Source organism: Rhinopithecus bieti, unplaced genomic scaffold (assembly GCF_001698545.2).
Source record: "Rhinopithecus bieti isolate Rb0 unplaced genomic scaffold, ASM169854v2 scaffold_10612, whole genome shotgun sequence".
Lineage (NCBI taxonomy): Eukaryota > Metazoa > Chordata > Mammalia > Primates > Cercopithecidae > Rhinopithecus > Rhinopithecus bieti.
The window spans coordinates 3,422,180-3,440,107 of NW_016806990.1; positions in this window are offsets into that span (position 1 = coordinate 3,422,180).

The window sequence follows — 17,928 nt, forward strand, 5'->3', positions numbered from 1 at the left end:
CGCACATTTACCTATGTAACAAACCTACACATCCTGCATATGTGCCCCAGATCTTAAAATAAAGATCTACGTCTATGGTGGGGAGCAGATGGTATTATCTACTCAGAACGGTCTCTCTAAGAGTGGCTCCCCAAGAACAGAAACTAGGACGAGATAAATGTAACCTCTGCTTGTGGCCATTGCTCAGAGCACCTGTTCTTCCCTTCCTCAGGCCTCCCTCTCCTCTTCTCCTCTGCAACATATTCTAGAACATTGTCAGTTCACAGTGATCTCTCTTTTTTCTCTGATCTTTAAATTTAAGGAAAAATCAGCAATCTGTGCACTATTGCAACAACATACTAGTCATTTGGTCTCATATGTAGCGTGACTTCACTAGGCCCATGACTAATCTATACAATGGGACTATTAGTGGTGGTTCTGTTGGCCTTCTAATTATTCCATGCAATGATTCAGTCATGTTGTGATGACCAAATACTATAGACTAAAGTACTTTGAAAAAAAAAATGGTAAAATATGTTAGAAATGTGAAGCAGTGGGTTAATTTCAAAAGAAGAAAAAATGAAACACTTCATTAGACCTAGCAAAATAGCTTTCTGTTTGTAACTGCACATAGATCAATATAACTTCTCGTTTTATAGATACGTGTACATATGTGTATTTACATACACACACAGTAGATAATTATCTTGCTCTGTTTGTTGCACCTGATCATATCTTACCATTCCAACCAGATTATAAACTCTCATAGGCAGCAAACCATATTGTCCCTTTACTTATGTAGCACAGTTCTGGTCACAGGGTTCAAGCTGCATAGGTCCGCGTTTACTGACTGACAGTGGTAACGACTTACGACAGTATTCATTTCTATGCCGTCAGGCATTTTCTAGGAAGCCACTGTTGGTTTGTGGTAGTTCTGGGCAACTTGTTCTAGCCATTATTGGTGACACTGGCATGTGAAAAGTGACAGACAAATCACTGGCACCATAGAACCTATGGGATCTGGGGACATTGTGGGTTCTAATTGGTTTAAAATTTACCAGCTGGTTTATCCTCATTTATGTTCAATGTGTGACAAAACTAATAATATTTCTTTTAAGTGTGCTTGGAGGCAATACAGACTTAGGGAAAACATTCCCTACAGTGTTCCATCTGCTGCCTTCTCTGTAGAAAGCACAAGCAACAATTTTATTATTGAAGGGTATGAATGGCTTACCAGTTAGCTTGCCTGTGTAGAAACACGGAGCATAGAGCATCCTTCAATTGCACAGGAGCGCGCTCGACCATGGTGCTAAGCTCAGAGCATAGGGGGTTAAAAGCTTAGGTTTTCCCTCAGTCACCATTTGGAAGTACACAATGTAAGTCAACCATCGTTTAATTTACTTTGCTTTGTTAGATGGTGGTGTTAATTAATTTTGCTTTGTCGCCTCGCTTTCCTCTTGATAACATCATTCTTTTTAATAGCAATGGAACCTTGCAAATGTCAAGCAGCCTGCCCCAATAACAACAGGCTGCAACATAAAAACACATTAGAGTTTGGAGGAACCACAAATAACTACTTTAGGAAAAAAATGTAATAGCTGTAATTACGTTGTGCCTGCCAGTGAGCTGCCCTCCTCCTTTCTCTCTCTCCCTCTCTCTCTTTTCCAGTGTCCTTAATGGATTTTTGTTGAACAAAAAAATCAGTATCTTTTGTCAAATGCTTGGTGGCCTCTGCCTTTTAGAGAGGCAGCTCTTTCTATGCGAGTTGGCCCACCTGCTACACTGGTGCACTCTCTGATGCGTTATGTGCTCCGACTTCCTACGCTGGATCTGTTTCATTGACCTGCTTCTTAAAACATTTTGTATGGTATGGTCTCCATAACTTCCAAACTATTTTTGCCGTTGATAAGGTTAGAGTCCGCTTGTATCCCCAAGCCACACCCCCACAGCCTGAGATCAGCATCAGGGCTATCATGAACTTTCCTCTCCACGTAAGGAAATCGAATGGGGTCTTGTGCACCTAGCAGGTTTTGAGTCTTCAGTTTGTCAAACTGGAAGGGAAAGAGAAATATTTATTGCTTCACGCCCTCATCTCCAGAGATTTCAAGCTATTCCCCAGCTTCATGCAACCAGTCTGGCTTTGTATCCCAGGGGTTTCTAAAAGGTGAGAATAATATTAAATTAGTAAAGGGAGTTGTGGCCCTGGGATGTTGATGGGAAGCATTAGTGTGATGGTTGCTATCGACTTCTTGTTGAGTGTTGGTGAATTAAAACACTAGCTGTGATCACAAAGAACTTCAAACAAACTATGTTTACTTCAAGAAATCCTCTCTGGATTTCACAGAAAGACATACAGAATTATCAAGTGTTATAATAGGGGACCATTTGAAATGACTTCAAGTCTAAGACAGTTACTTAAATGAGAGGAACCTGAGACAGAAAAAGGAGAATCCGTCTGCCTGACACAGCAATTGTGAAAAGATACATACTGTGGAAAGGCTTGCTTTTGAGTCCGTTGCAGTTGGGGAGCTTTTCTCTGAGAGTTGAGTGACCTTTGGCAAAGTTCTTAAGGTCCTCCAATGTTCACCTTCTTTATTTGTAAACTGAAACATTTACTTTGGGAAGCCCTTTTGAGAGTCACAAATAACAAGCCCTAAAGTAAATTGACACAGCTATGATAACTCTAGCAGATGGCTGTTCATTCATTTATTACACATATGTGTGTATGCATACGTATGTGTGTATGTATATATATCTATATATCATGTGCATGTTAGGTGCTGGGAGCATCATGGAAGTGACCAAGACAAGCTTAGCCATGCCTTTATGAATCTTCTCATATAGTTGGGATGCCTTGATAAGTTTCATGAAAAAAACATAATGCATTTGTCTCTATCTCCCTCTAGCTGAGACTTACTCATAAGAAAGCTCAAGGTATGTTCGAGCAGTGAAATAGTGAGCTCACTGGATGGAGAGGAGGGTTTTATTCACAGGTGCTGGAGAGAGATGCCATCATAAGGGTAGATCCATTTGTGAGGATCTTGGCTTTCATCTTAATCATTAGGTGATGAGAAACAGGAAGCCATTCAAAGGTTTTGTGCAGCAGAATGACATGACCAACCCAGCACTTCAGGAAGAGTGTTCTAGGAATCAGATGAAGTATATATTAATAGTAGATGGGAAGATGTTAGAGACAGCAAAATGCAGACAGTTTGTGTTATGAGCAAAGTGTGTGGAGATGGTAGGGAGCCACGGTTTGGGGCATATAGTGTTATCAACCAGTAGGCAATTGAGAGGCCATCCAGCAGAAGAGACCAAATTATTTTTTTCTGAATCAGACTGAAGTGATGTCAAATCCTTGACCTGTCTTTACTTATTCTCGAGGCTGGGAAAATAACTTGCCTTGTTGGTCCTCTTTGCTACGCTACGAGTGAGTACCTAAGGAAAGTGTCCTGAGATGAGCACAGTAGGGTGTATCAGGCACCCTGCACAGTGTCTGTCATGTGCTAAGCTGCAAACCAAATGCTGGTTCTTATTATCATTGAAGTCGTTACAATGTTCACTCACTTGCATCTTTTCATTTCATCATTAGGGCTATGTTATCCTCATTTTTGATAAAGGAAACTGAAATATAGAAGGGCTACATAATTTACATGAATTCCTGCAGCTAGTAAACACTGAGACCCAGATTCAAATCTAGTTTGTCAATTTTCCAAGCCCCAACACTGCCTTTTTTTTCCATTAAGAAACAACCGAAATATAGATAAAGGTTATCATTCAAAACATAAAGAGGAAAATAATGAATCAAATACAAAACAAGTAAATTTCAGGTGTCATAGACACCAAGCTAAAGGGAGCACAAGTAGTCAGTACCTGATGGGTGTTAGCCTTCCATGGAAAGTCTAATCATCCTGGCCTCTGTGCCCGAACGCACTCTGAGAAGGACACCTTGCCATGTCAGCAGTGAACTGGAGTCTTCAGTGACTCTCTCCTGCTTGAGGACACAGGCCTAATCAACTTAATTTGCCTTTTGAAGTCTTCACCTTGGCCCTCACCTACATTTATAGCTCTACTTTCTAATCACTTCTTTGGAATATGATTTGGAGTGGACCATTGCTTACACCACTGACATCTTAAACTGCTTCTTCATGCTGTCCCAAATTCATCTCTCTGCTTTTCTGATAAGTGGAGGCCGTGGTGGGGGGGATAAAGGGAAGGGGTTCTGGAACTTGATTTCTGAGGTTCATTTACATCCTGGCTCTGCACCGCCTGGCTGCGGAACTTAAGCACTATGTGCTTCGACTGCCTTATCTGTAGAAGGGAATATAAATAATGCAATCTCATAGGATCATTTTGAGATTTAAAAGCCACCATTCATGAAAAGCACTTAGGAGAATTCCAGATATATTACGGGAAGTCAGCCCATGTTTGCTCCTCTTATTAACTTTGGCTTTTGTTCAAAGTCCAGAGCAAAAATCCCCTTTTGAAAGGCCCTACTTTACCATTACAATCTGCAGAATCACCTACACCTCTAGATTTCCTCTGATTTTCACAGGAGTTACTTGGCATTTTGAACATATCTTATGTTATCATCTAATCATTTACTCGTGTGTGTGTGTGTGTATTTGTGTGTGGATTCTTAATTAGATTGTAAGCTACTTGAGAGTGGAATGCTTTCGAATAATTTTCTGCAACTTTTAGTGTAATCAGTATAGTCCTTTGCAAATAGTAAGCTCTCAATGAATATCTGCAAACTGGGACATTTAAAAATGTTTGGATACGTAGCCCCAGCTATAGTACAAATTATTTTATCAGGTGTAAGCAAAAATAATAAATAACTAAGCTGGAGACTCGGAGCGAGGCTACTCTTAGTAAATTAAGGGGCATTTTCAACTTGTCCCATGTTTGATTTACCTGAGTCTAGCATTTGAATAGCAGCCTCAGATTCCAGGCACAACATCCTAGGTGAAGGAGAGACAAACACTACATTTGCTTGACAATTGCAATGTTAGATAAACTTTTGAGGTCAGCCACCATATCTTCCTCTACTCACCTTTTAAATATCCTAAAGAAATCTATTCTTAATAATCAATTGGAATTAAAGAAGAGCACAGACATTTCAAATTAAATATCTTAATTAAACGCACATCTGAGAACCTTAATTTAACGTATTACCTAAAGCTCTATGCTCTCAAGACATCTTAATTTACACTGTGTGTAACTGCATCTTATTCTTTCACTTCAGGCAGTAAGTGGAGCAAGTAACTCCTTGTGTTCTTAAAGGAGATTAAAATTTCTATGACACAACAATATCACACATGCAAACAGTCTTCGTTTATTTTCAAGTATAAACTGTTTCTCCAAGGCAGGTCATTAAGACTTTAGAAAAAAATTGGGACACTCAAGCCAAGCAATCATAAACAAACAAAAGAGTAGGTGTTATGATTATAGATTCAAGGATAACTAATAGGATTAAGTTTAGCTGGAGTTAAAGTAACCTTAAAACTCCAGTGAAACTAAAAAACAATTCTATTTCTCTTTGAGAAAAAAAGAATCTTTTACTGCTGGCCAGAAATACGGGTAATAAAAGAATATATCATAGAAAGACATAGTCAATTTTGTATTTTCTGCTTTTGTAAAGTTAGCTTTATATTTTCATGCTAACTTTAAAAGCAAAGAAAAAACTTTTGCATATAATTAAAATAAGTATGCAGGACATTTGCTTGCTATGGGATTAAATTTCCTTCTTCTTTTTTCCTCTCTCTTTCTTTCCTTCACTCCCTCCTTCCTTCCTTCCTCTTTCTTTTCTTACTTCTTTCCTCTTTCTTTTCTTCCTTCCTTCCCTCCTTCCTAATGAACCACTAACTCTACAAATAATTCAGTAAATCATTTTAATATAATTTCCACTGCTTTGGCAATAGAAAAATTTACTTTGTTTTTTATTGAAAGTAGTTAGATAAAATAAAGTGGAGAATCAAGGAAGTTAAAGATTACACTCAAGTATAAGAAGTTAAATGATTTGGAAGAACATTCTGACAATCAGTCCTGCCACCTCCATTGGACCAACAAGACATTCTTTGGTGTCTTGGATGAGAACACTGGGAAACAATTAACAAGTGATAAAGAAAAGTCCTCAGATATTGTCATAGGCAAATATACTAAAATAACAAAAAAGCAAAAAATGTAAAAATATTTATATGCATAAGTTCTCAAATAATGAAAGCCATTTCTGATATTATTGCAGACATATTTTATGCTTAGCATAAAATGATAAAGCATGAATATGATTTGATAACTTGAAGGCATAGGGTGCATGTAATAAAGAATTACAATGTTTAAATAAATACCTAGAAACTATTTTCACCTATTTTAAATCTTCTCCTTTTTTCTTCTGATGTCACGCCGTGCAATTCATTTAGATAGACTGGTTTGCCTGATGTATATGCAGTTGGATGATGGGTTATTTTTCCTCAGTGTTACCATAAACCTTTAAAAAGGATTGTATTCTACCGGCAAGCTAAGGATGATGTTTAAACATGACTTTCTTAGCATTTATCTCTGAGTGATTGAATTTGAGTGTCTCCTAGCAATAAAATATTTGATTAGAAAACTTTTGGATTACACTTCAAATGCAACTGCATAAACATTTCTTGCAGCCAATGTGAGACGCGAAATTACTAAGAACAGGCGCATGATAACCTTGAGAAGAGTGTGTATTGCCAGTAGCCAAAATGTCCCACAATATGAAAACTGGAAATGGGCCTGTCATTGACTAGGCTGGAGTAATTTCTGATGCACGGCTTTGAAGGCCCTCATTTGGTTTTTAGGTCCTGCAATATTTGCCACCTTAGTATCTCCATTCTATTTCCCTCAGGAAGAGTGCAGCCCAATGCCATATAAAACACAAAGCTAATGCTTCTTGAAAATGACTGATGAATTGCATCTCTTAATAGGCTGAAAATAATCAATGTGGCATGAAAGGTGCCGTGCCAGAGCTGCCTGACAATGCCGATACTAAAACAATCCTACAGCACAGGCAGAATGAGGAATGCAGCCAAATTGACCAAGTTCTCTTTGGTAATCAGTTAAGTGATATTAGTACACATTTCTCAAATAAAAATCATTACCTATCAATGAACAACTCCCATTGTGAATTAGGTTGTTATTTGTCTAGCACAAAGCATCACACAAAATAACTACCCTTTGTCACGAATGATGAACGCTTCCTCCAGAAAAGAAGATACGGCTGTCTGGAAATTCGAAAACATTTTCCCTTTAAGAGGGTATGCCAGTCTCATTTGTGGAATGATGAGGTCATTGGTCTTGGGCCTTTGCTCACTTTTTATTTCTCTTCTTTAATCTCATTCTCTTCATTTTCTTTATTACTAAGAGGGAGGCAAACTCACAAAAACCTGTTATCTATTATCCTTGTTCCAAATTTTGCTGGTTCTCAGTCCCCAGGGTTTGAAGTCAATATGTTTGGTAATGACTTTTTACAAAGAAAAAGGAAAAGGAACAGAGATTGGATTTCAAGTGTTATGATAAATGCATATCTGAACTTTCAGCTGGGTTTGGCTTAAAGAACTCAGCATCAATTGTATAGAAAGGCATATAGTCTGAAAAACTGAAATTGGACAGAACACTAAATAAAATGCCATATTTCTTTTTCTCTCTCTCTCTCTTTCATATTCTCTCTCTCTCCCCAGTGCATGCACATGTGCGCACACACACACACACACACATCTGTCCCTAATTCGATGGGCAAAAACTCAGGGACCTACTTACCCATGTTGTAAACAAAACACAGCTGATAAAAGAGTTTTCTATCAGTTTAAGAAGCCAGAGTTATATAACTTATGCTTTTTATCCCCTTTCATTGATTTACTAATTGGTTTCAAATTAGCTTTGTTGCCTGCATTTTGTTAGTGTATCAGGGTAAAAATATACATATAAGAGTGTTCTGTCTTTCAAAATTATGCTAAAATGTGTTGAAACACCTATTGGCAAAAGAAACTTTAAATATAAAGTGTTTTAGAAATACACAATCCAATAAAATATTAACTTGTTTTGTTTAAGCGCTATGTAATAAGGGGATTAACTGATAGTATTCCTTAAAAGAAAAAATAAAATACAAAAAGTATCAGTTTCACCCGTTCCTACTTGTGAATAAGACTGCTTTTGAGGAAAACTCAGGAAATATTATTGTATTTTGAAATTAAAGTATGGATCTCCTTGTTTTCCTCCCCCATATATTTCCAAGTATTTTATTCTTTCTTTTGTGGAGGATGTGGTGTGTGTGCCTGTGTGTGCATATGCATGTGTGCATGTGCATATATGTGTGTGTGCATATATATAATATGTAAATGTGTGTATAATTATGTGAATCTTTGGTTTTTCTTCGTTGGAAACCAAAGTTTGCCAATTGTTGGAGGCAGTATGGGTTTTAGCATCTTTGGTGCCTGGTCAGAGTCAAAAAGTTCAGGACCACAGTGGAAAATTCCCACATTGGTTGGATTTCATCTTTTCACCCCAAATGTAAAAAGCACAGTGGAATCCACAGATAAAGAGATCCATGGAGTAGCTGGCCTAGCTTTTCAGAGGCATAATCCTTAGCAGCTTTATTGCCTGCTATCTCCAGTGCTTCAGGGGACTCTTGCAGCATCCCATAGCCCTTGAGTTCTCTGGGGTTGTAAACTGGAAAGAGGATGTGGGACTGTTGTTTTTCCATCTGAGTGCTAATAGTGATTTTGCTCCCGAAAGCTAGGTGTTCTGTGCTAGAGCTGAGGTTCTCTCCCCTAAAGCTGACACACCTGACAAAGTGATGCTGATACAGGTGCTCAGTGGTGCAAGCTCTGAAAGCAGGGATCATCTGTTTGGCAGCTTGTCCCATGGACCTGTTTCTGCTTTAGTGAGAATATTTGGGGGCACAGCTCAATGTACGCACTGACAAAGTAGTTCAGATTGGAGAAAAAATGTCATCCCGAATTGCTAGATAGACTTGAACAGAGAAAGCAAAACACCGCTTCAGCCAGGCGTTTGGCAGATGTCTCTTCTCTGGTCTGAAAGCAAACTAGAGCAGAGCTGCGACATGAAAGGCCCTTAAGCTCCTGCCGTAGATTTGTTATTAATTAAAAATTCAGCAAGGGAAATCTCAAGTTCTTTAAAGCAATGCTTTATCTATTTCCCCATATGAGGATGAACTCATAAATTCTATTTTATGATACTCATATCGATGGTTTGGGAGAATGAGTTAATTGTTGGGGGAACAAAGTGGGTAAGTGAACACAGAAAAAAAGTCTTACCAAAAGAACAATTAAATGAGATAGGTCATATGATCAGGGTTGAATATACTCCTGGTGATTCTCCAGGTTCCTTTCTTTCAGTAGAAGGGAACTCGGGGAAAGCGCTACTTTCCCAAGGATTATTATTTAAGTCTACAAGTGTATTGAAGAGTTGAAGGTCTGGAAATCAAAATTTGAATGATTATTAGGGAATTAAGATTTCCTTCAGCTAGCCCTTGTCGTAATTCAAACTGCCTCATGGTTCTAGTAACTGAAACTCCAGAACTTCTCATTTCCCACTTTGCCTAATTCAATTCAGTGACTTGCAGCATACTTTTCAATACTAGAATTTTTTGGTAATATAATGAAGGGAATTGAAAAATCCAAAACAGCAATAAAGTAAATCGGTGATGTTTACAATGCAGTCACTACTAAAGTAAAATGATGTTTCCCGTGATCAATAGAGCATCAAGAGTCACGGCTTTTTTCCCCTTTGTCCGAGCTTAGCACTTTTTGAGTTTCAGCAGAAACTTTTACTAACCTAATCATGACATTTTAAACTTCAGGATGTCAAGTTGTATTGTTCCAATGTGAACATGCTTTCTTTGGTGCCAGTTTAGTTTCAGAATCTTGACCTGTCTGGCTCATATAACAAATGCAACCCCAGTCCTTTCTTACATCATGCTTACAAAGTTGTATCAGAAATAAAGTTTTAGGCTGGGCATGGTGGCTCACACCTGTAATCCCAGCACTCTGGGAGGAGAGGAGGGTGGATCACCTGAGGTCAGAAGTTCCAGACCAACCTGGCCAACATGGTGAAACCCAGTCTATGCTAAAAAAAAATAAAATAAAATACAAAAATTGAAACTTTACACACCGATGGGTTTATGAGGTAGATGTGGAATACTAACACATCTCTGCTTACAGAGAGGTCAAAAGTACTTAATTGATGCACAACACGATTCATGTGGATCATAATTCTTTCTACACTGCCACCACGTGTGCATATCTGCTGTAAAGGAAAAAAAGCAGGTAAAAGAAGGGAAAGGTAGGAAATTAGGACACGTCCTCTTTGAGAGAACAAGAAGAGTGAGAGAGAGGAGATAAGAAATTAGAAGGAGCTGAATCCAACAACAAGTAGGATGTAAAGATAGTGTTTGTGTCTTCTAGCCTTAGATAGTGGAGAAATGCTGGGATTACAGATAGAAGAGGCAGATTTGGCAAAAGGTATGGATTTACGTTTTGAAGAATTGACAGCTGAGTTTGTATATCTGAAAAACAAGTGGTGAGAAGTAAAATCTCTTTCTCAATTGTTCTGTTAATAATTCTGAACAAAGTGTCATTGCTAACCAATAGAAAATTTTATAGAATTTTGTCTAAAAGTTTTCAAAATAGTACATAACACAGTTGCACCTTCATTGGCCTGGAATATTCTGCTAAGTGTATGCTGGAAGTCTCTCTCCCACTTTTATGTTCCAGGCATACAATTTCATTTCCTTTAGGCGAATAGTGTTAGGAATTGTGTGTGTGCACATGCATGTGTGTGTGTGCTTTTAGACACTATCTGTACATATGGAGCGATTACGTATATGTTTTTGTTCCATTTTCTACACTAACTGTAGCATGCTGCAATCACTATTTTGTAGTTGGCTTTCTTCATTTCGACTTCTCTTTCTATGGGTTTATGTGCATGTTTTATATATATATTTTAGGACACTACTAATCTTCTGTAAGATAAGATATTAACATATCTAATCTCTAATGGAGAAATTTTAAAAATTCCAGCATTTAGATGCAAAAATACCTTTAATCCTTATTTACCTCCTATTCACTTTCTAATCACCCTATCTTGAATGACTACCCGTCAACTTAAGCAGATAACATAAGACAGTGGTTGAAAACATGGACTGTAGACCTAGCTAGGCATGGTAGATCAGCCTCGGATATGTGCTGCTCAGACCACCCCCCAAGAAAAGCTGCTGTGAAGAGTGAAGTTAGCTGACAGCCTTCAACTACAGTGCTTTTGGTAACCGCAGTACATGCAAACTGAAGTCATGCTTTCCTTGAGCGGCTTAGCCAATGCCTAAGCATGAGTATATTGGCAGCTGGACATTCTTGCTCAATATGGAGCCCTCCATAAGCAATCTTTGAACTGGACCTTCCATTGGGCCGACTGAGACCTTCTCTGAGTTGTATCAAATAGTCTACCCAATCCTTCCTCATACCTGCTTACCTTTTGTAGGTATCAGACCAGCACCTCTGTCTTTAGTCTCTTCACACCTACTCTTCCCCGCTTCCTCTTTATCTTTCACAGGCATCACCTCCAATAAATACCTTGCACTTCTGCTTTGTCTGGTATCTGCTTCCTAGAGGACCCAGCCTGACATGCTGGATTTCTTACATGTCCTAGTTTTATGAGCATGAGAATTTTTCTTAATTTCTCTCTTATCATCACTTATTTCCCATTTTGCTGGAGAACCTCCTCAGTTTATCTAAAATATAATGGGAGATAAAATTCTGAATTCTTATATGTTGGGAAAAGTTTTATTGTGATGTTGCATTTGATTGTTAGTTCTCCTGGCTACAGAATTTTAGGACAAATTCATTTCCTAGAAATTTGAAGACATTGCCTTCTAGTAAACGTCACTATTGAAACATGACAATTTGAAATTCAATCCTTTATAGATTATCTGTATTTACTCTTTAGAATTTTGAACAATTTTTCATATACTGTTGGCTTAAAAATTTCACTGGAATACATCCAGGGATGGGTCTATTTTTCAAAAAAAAATCCTGCTGAGCACTCAGTCACCATGTTTACTCTTAAGATTGATTCATAGTTATCATCAGCTCTGAGAAATTTTCCTTTATTATTTCTTTGATTATTTCCACCAGTTTATTGTCTTTCTACTCTTTCATTTCTCTTACAAGAATATTAAACTTCTTGAATACTAATCTATGTGTAAGTCTCTCATATTTTACAAAATTATTTTAATTGCATGTTTTACATATTTCCTCAAATTCTATTGACTTTAAAATGTTTATTTCTAGTTTCTAAGAATTCTGTCATTTCTTGCTTCTGAATGTTTATTTTTAATAAAAGCTTTTTGGGTTTCATAGATGTAATAGTTTATCTCAAAGGGTATTAGTAACTTAGATGTAGAAATGGGTATACTTGGGTGATATATATATATATGTGTGTGTATATATAATATATATGCAATTGTTATTAATTTGACTCACGTTTTCCTATCACTTTTATTCCTCTTTCTTAGCTAATCTTTCAAAGTCAGAGCCTGATAGTGTCTACCTAAAATTAAATATTCAGCTCTTTTCCAAGGCTTCCTTGTAGTATTCTTCTAACTTGGGTTTCACTTGCTGTGTAAGTTCATACTCTTCTCTCCCATGACTATAACTCCTGTGCATACAAATCTACTTATATTTTAATAACCTAAGATAATATTTCCTCAAAAAATTTCACCCACTCAGTGCTCATTTTTCCATGAATGATTAATGATGATAATTTATATAGAATCTTCTGCTGAAAAGCACATTAAATAACAACATTGCCAGTAGAGCCTCCTCATATATCATTACACTGGAAAGCAGTACTTAAAATAAATGCTGCTACTTTAACCAGTTGCAAGTCATCAAAGTTGCATCTATGAAAAAATGGATAGTTAGAAAAAAGTATTTTAATAGATATATACGCTGGCCATATTATCTTTATTTCATATAAGAAGTATAAAATAGTCATTAAAATTTCTCATTCTAGAAACAGCAGACAGGATTCAGATTCCAATTCAACTGTCTGCTCTTGGGCAAACTAACTTTTCTGAGCCTGTTTCCTCACAGAGTTGGTATGAGAATTAATTATAATGCATACGAATTGCTTTAGTATAGTGCTTAATATATGGTAAGCATCCAAAAATATTAGCTACTATGATTGATGAGTAGATTGGCAACTTCTCAGAGAAAAAATACTCTTATCTATTTCCTCCCAAAAAAGGATTGTGTCTGTCTTTGTTGTGACTACATTGCATTTTATTGTTACATCTAGAGCACTTCTTACTATATCTAGTCTTTGTGTATGAAGAGTTATTTTTCTGATTTTCCAACTACACCATTAGAACCAGGAAACAAAGGATTGTCATCCTTATTGCCCAGTATGACTAGAAGGAAACTTGCATATTGTACTACATCCAATGAACAAATGGTAGAGGTACAAAAAGGATGGAGATATGGTTTGATATCCATATCCAACAGATCCTTCTATGCCAACACATCCTTCTATGAGGAAAGGAGAATAATAGTATATAAAAGGAGAAGCACCTCAAGAATAAGAAGTAGCCTTGGAATCATGAGTGGCAGTCAGAAGAAAAGGTGCCCCATGTAGATTGAGTAAATGAGGTTAACCATTTCAAGAATATAAACACTCTAACTGATAGACGGCAAGTGTGTACTCTAAGATATTCATTTCTCTGAACAGCAGCAGAACAATTTACATCAGAGAATAAAGATCTTGCCTTTGATAGTAATTACTCCTGGCAATGATTGCATTAGGTAGTGAGCCCCCTTCAGGGGAATGTGCATCTTCCTTGGGTAATCTTGGGTAAATGGATCCATCCAACTGGTGCCTTCTCAGATGGAACAGATACGTGGTGGCCACTAATAGTTTTTGTTTGTTTGTTTGTTTGTTTTTCCCAGTCCTATAAGTAAAATTCTGAACTTCCACAAGAAGTGCAAGAGATGATGAAGCAAGTCCAGGGAGGCATGGGTTAGACTTGCTAGAGCGAGAGAGGAAGGCTTAGATTGGCAGTTTGGATGAAAATTCTATGTATCACTCTGAATTATTACATACCTACAACTTCCTTGCTGTGGTCTAAGTCCAATTCTAAACTCATGAGAATCAACAAGTATTATCCTGGCCTTTAATATGTTTCAAATCTAATCTTTTTCTAATTTCCATGTTACTACCATTCTGATGCTCATTAGCACTTTCATCAAAGAAATGAAATGGAAAGAGTGTAATGTGAATCCAGAATTGTTCACATGTGTTAACCGGTTTGGCAGAGGGGAAAGAGAAAACTCTGGGCAAAATAGTTTTAAAATTGATGCACATGTTTAAAGGCATGTCGCAATTCACTTTTTAATATCACTCTACTTTCAAGTGTAAGTTTTTGTTATTTTACACTCGCTGTGATGCTTCTCTTGTTTATTAATTTAGCCAACAGTTAGAGTTCCTTGTTCCTTGAGATTTAGAAATAGCCCTATCCCAATTCTGGTTCCTACTTCCTGCATCCAGTGTAGAACTGGCAGAGTGGGTTGTTGGAGCTCTTGGTGTGCAGAGCCTGAGGATCTCTCTGTGGGAGGTTGGGGAGGGTGTGAAGCTGCAGGACTGAGACCCAAACTCAGCTTGGATGGTAAGGGAAGGAGCCTATTAGTGTATCGCAAAGCTCCTTACTTCCTTCTTGGCAGGAGTTGTTGCTTGGAGCCAGCAGGTGCTTAATGCTGTTAAATTTATGAGTAGTGAAAGCTGTTGGATTTCTTAACATCTGGGTAACATAAATTATCTGAATTTTTTTTTTTTTAGCCTGACATAGTTGGAAAGTGATTTTGAAATCCATGAAAAGCCATTAGGTAACCTTTCCTGGAATGTGTTTATTTTTGAACATTTACCTGTGTGACTGTAAGCTGTCCCTAGATGAGCTGACAGACCCTGGCTGAGCAGGAAGTGGCAGGGTCAGGAAAAGCTAGGCCACAACAGTTTTCCCTTGAGAGCCTTAGGTAAGACACGCAGCACTTTTAATTTATGTATTTATTGTTTTCGGGGATTTTTTTCTCTTGCTCAGAATTACCAATATGGTAAGTGCAGAACCAATGTATCAATTTGTAAATGATTCCCATTGGTTATTTTTCTTTTTAAACTAGGTGTGATATTGAGAGCTGCTCCCTTATCTGCCTTTCTTTCCCTTCTCTCTATTCTTTCATTACAATAGATAATTGAGTTATCACCGTTCAGGCAGCATTTAAAAAGTAAAATAAAGTAGTAAGAAAGGAATTGACCTTTTCTTTATAGTAACAGCTATTTATATAACATTACGTTGCTGTTGCCTGTGTTTCTCTCTTTTATACCAGGACTGATAACTGCAAATAGGCTTTTCTTAAGCTTTTAGCCACCGTTGATTTTAAGTGATGCTGTCCATAAAATGTTATCATGCTTGTATTTTCGTATTGTAAATGGGATATTTTGAGCTTGAAGTGTATTGAGAGATTATTTTTCTACCTAGATTTTACTTTCTAACAGAAATTGAAGTAGTATGTAATAATGGCTTAAAATATTACTGTTTTCCATTCTCTCCTTATTGATTGCATAAGAATGCAATCAATGACTGGAATTAGTGGATTTAAAAGAAAACCAACACAACATGAAATGTGTTAGCGTATTTCACACGACGTTGTGGAAAGAGTCATGGACTGTGAGAACTGTTGGGTACAACCTCAGCCTCACTCTTCCTACTCTGTGACCCTGGGAAGATTACACAGGCAGCCAGAGTCACAGTTTTGCTTTCTTAGAGTAGAATTTGTAGTGACATTGTAGGTGACAGCCCAGCATCCACTGGGCCCTTGCCTTACTGATTTACAGGAACACAGTTAGGGGACTTGACACAGCTGAAGGGGAGGGTCTGATTGTACGAACAGTTGTTCTAACCCTTTTTTCTGGTAATTATTTTGATATACTATATGCTATTATATATACACACACTACTGTATAGACAGTCTTAAGACATTAAGATATTTTATATATGTATATTTATATATGTGTGTGTATATACATATATATGTCTTAATGCATTATATATCACAATCAAACAAACTCAATAAAATAAATACACTTGGGCTATTGCATGTAATATTTTTGTGGCTTCCAAGAAATAATGCAATCTGTCCAAACACATTTTTAAGTAATATTTTACCTTACTTTGAAACTTCAGCTCTTCCAGAATTTTCTTATTGACTACTTGGGAACATTTACACTTAAAAGATGTGTGTTTTAGTTCAACACTTGCTCATATCTGTATGGCTGGTTGTGTCAGAAACTGTATTTATCTATGGGCATATTTTAGGATGTTTTCATAAGAAGAAAACAAAACCGAAGGCCTTCAGATAGGGTCTATAATAATGCTTCACAACTGAAGACAGTTTTCTTGGGGTTTTGCTCCTTGAAAAAAAGAAGAACAATAATGTGCCAGAGACCCCAAAGGGAAATACATTGTTAATGGAAAAAATTGCTTTCATTCACTCTTTCTATTTAAGGGAGCTCTTGCTGCCAGGTTATAATGAAAACATAAAGGTCTAATACAAAACTGATCAGGGAGAAGGAGGCAGAGAAAAGGAACCCAGAAAATGCAGCCTCTAATCCTGATATTAGCATTAGTGGGGTTTCTTTTGTGAGAGGCAGCTGGCAGACTTTATCTTATTCATCTTCTCTGAGACCCCTACTCCATGATCAAATAAAAAACAATTACAACCTGACTTTTTCAGGTTTCAATATTTTTTATACAATTTAGATTGTGTTTACTTAAAGGGAATTCTCAAGTATGAAACAACTTCCTTATGATGGTTAATTTAACTGATTTAAAGTTCTAGAAAAGATGGAGATGAACAACACCTAAAACAGCTTTTGTTCAAGCCAGGGAAACAGGAAAATCACCTAAAGTTATTTTATTGTCTCATTAAAATAAACTTTTCTCAACTTGATGAAACTAAATTAGGGAAACATTCTTAGAACTTAAAAAAAAAAAAAAAAAAGTCTGCTGTGTGGCTTAGAAAATAATGGTTTACTGGCCTATCTGGAATGAGAAAAGAAGAGGGTTTTTTAAAAGGAGGAAACAAATTACTCTCATATAGAAACAGAGACAGGTCTAATCATTAAAACAATGCTTAGTGACAAATACTAGAACACACGTTTCAGAAGAAGTGAATACTCTTTGGAACCATCTGTCTCGGCTTTCTGCACAACCTTTGGGAATGCATTTTGGAGAAAGCCATCACAAAACTTCACAGAATTATACCTCCTTCCTATGGCAGCTGCTTTGTATATTCCAGAAATTTATGTCTTTCTGGGAGGTGACATAGCACACTCTGCATGCCTGCTCTTTCACACGAGGGAAGCAAGGAGGTGACACTATTGCAGCTCTTGTTCATCCTCTGCTTTTGCTGGCTGGTGTGCTTCTCCCAAGCCCAGCACCGTTTACCATGGGCATTTGACCATGTAGTCTGTGAGATAACCTCATTAGGCCTAAGTACTTGACTGGAATCTCAATATTAGATATAGTAGCCCTAAATTTGTAATTTTCACAAATGGATTAATGTGAACTTACTAATTCTAAAGCTTTTTTGGATTATAAATGAGAATGCATCACTTTTTGGTAATAGAAGTTGTTTCTTAGTTTAGATTCCCCTTAAAATAGACCCTCGACCAAAGATCAGAATGCAGATAGTTGAGTTGAAAACTTCTGGAGTCAGCGAAGTGGTGCAGGAAAAGGAATACACCCAATAAGGGATGCTGTGGGAGAATGGGGTTAACGTGGATGGTTTATTTGGAGGGCTTATTATTATTATTTTTTTCCATATATATTCTTTTTTCATTTTTATTTATTTATTT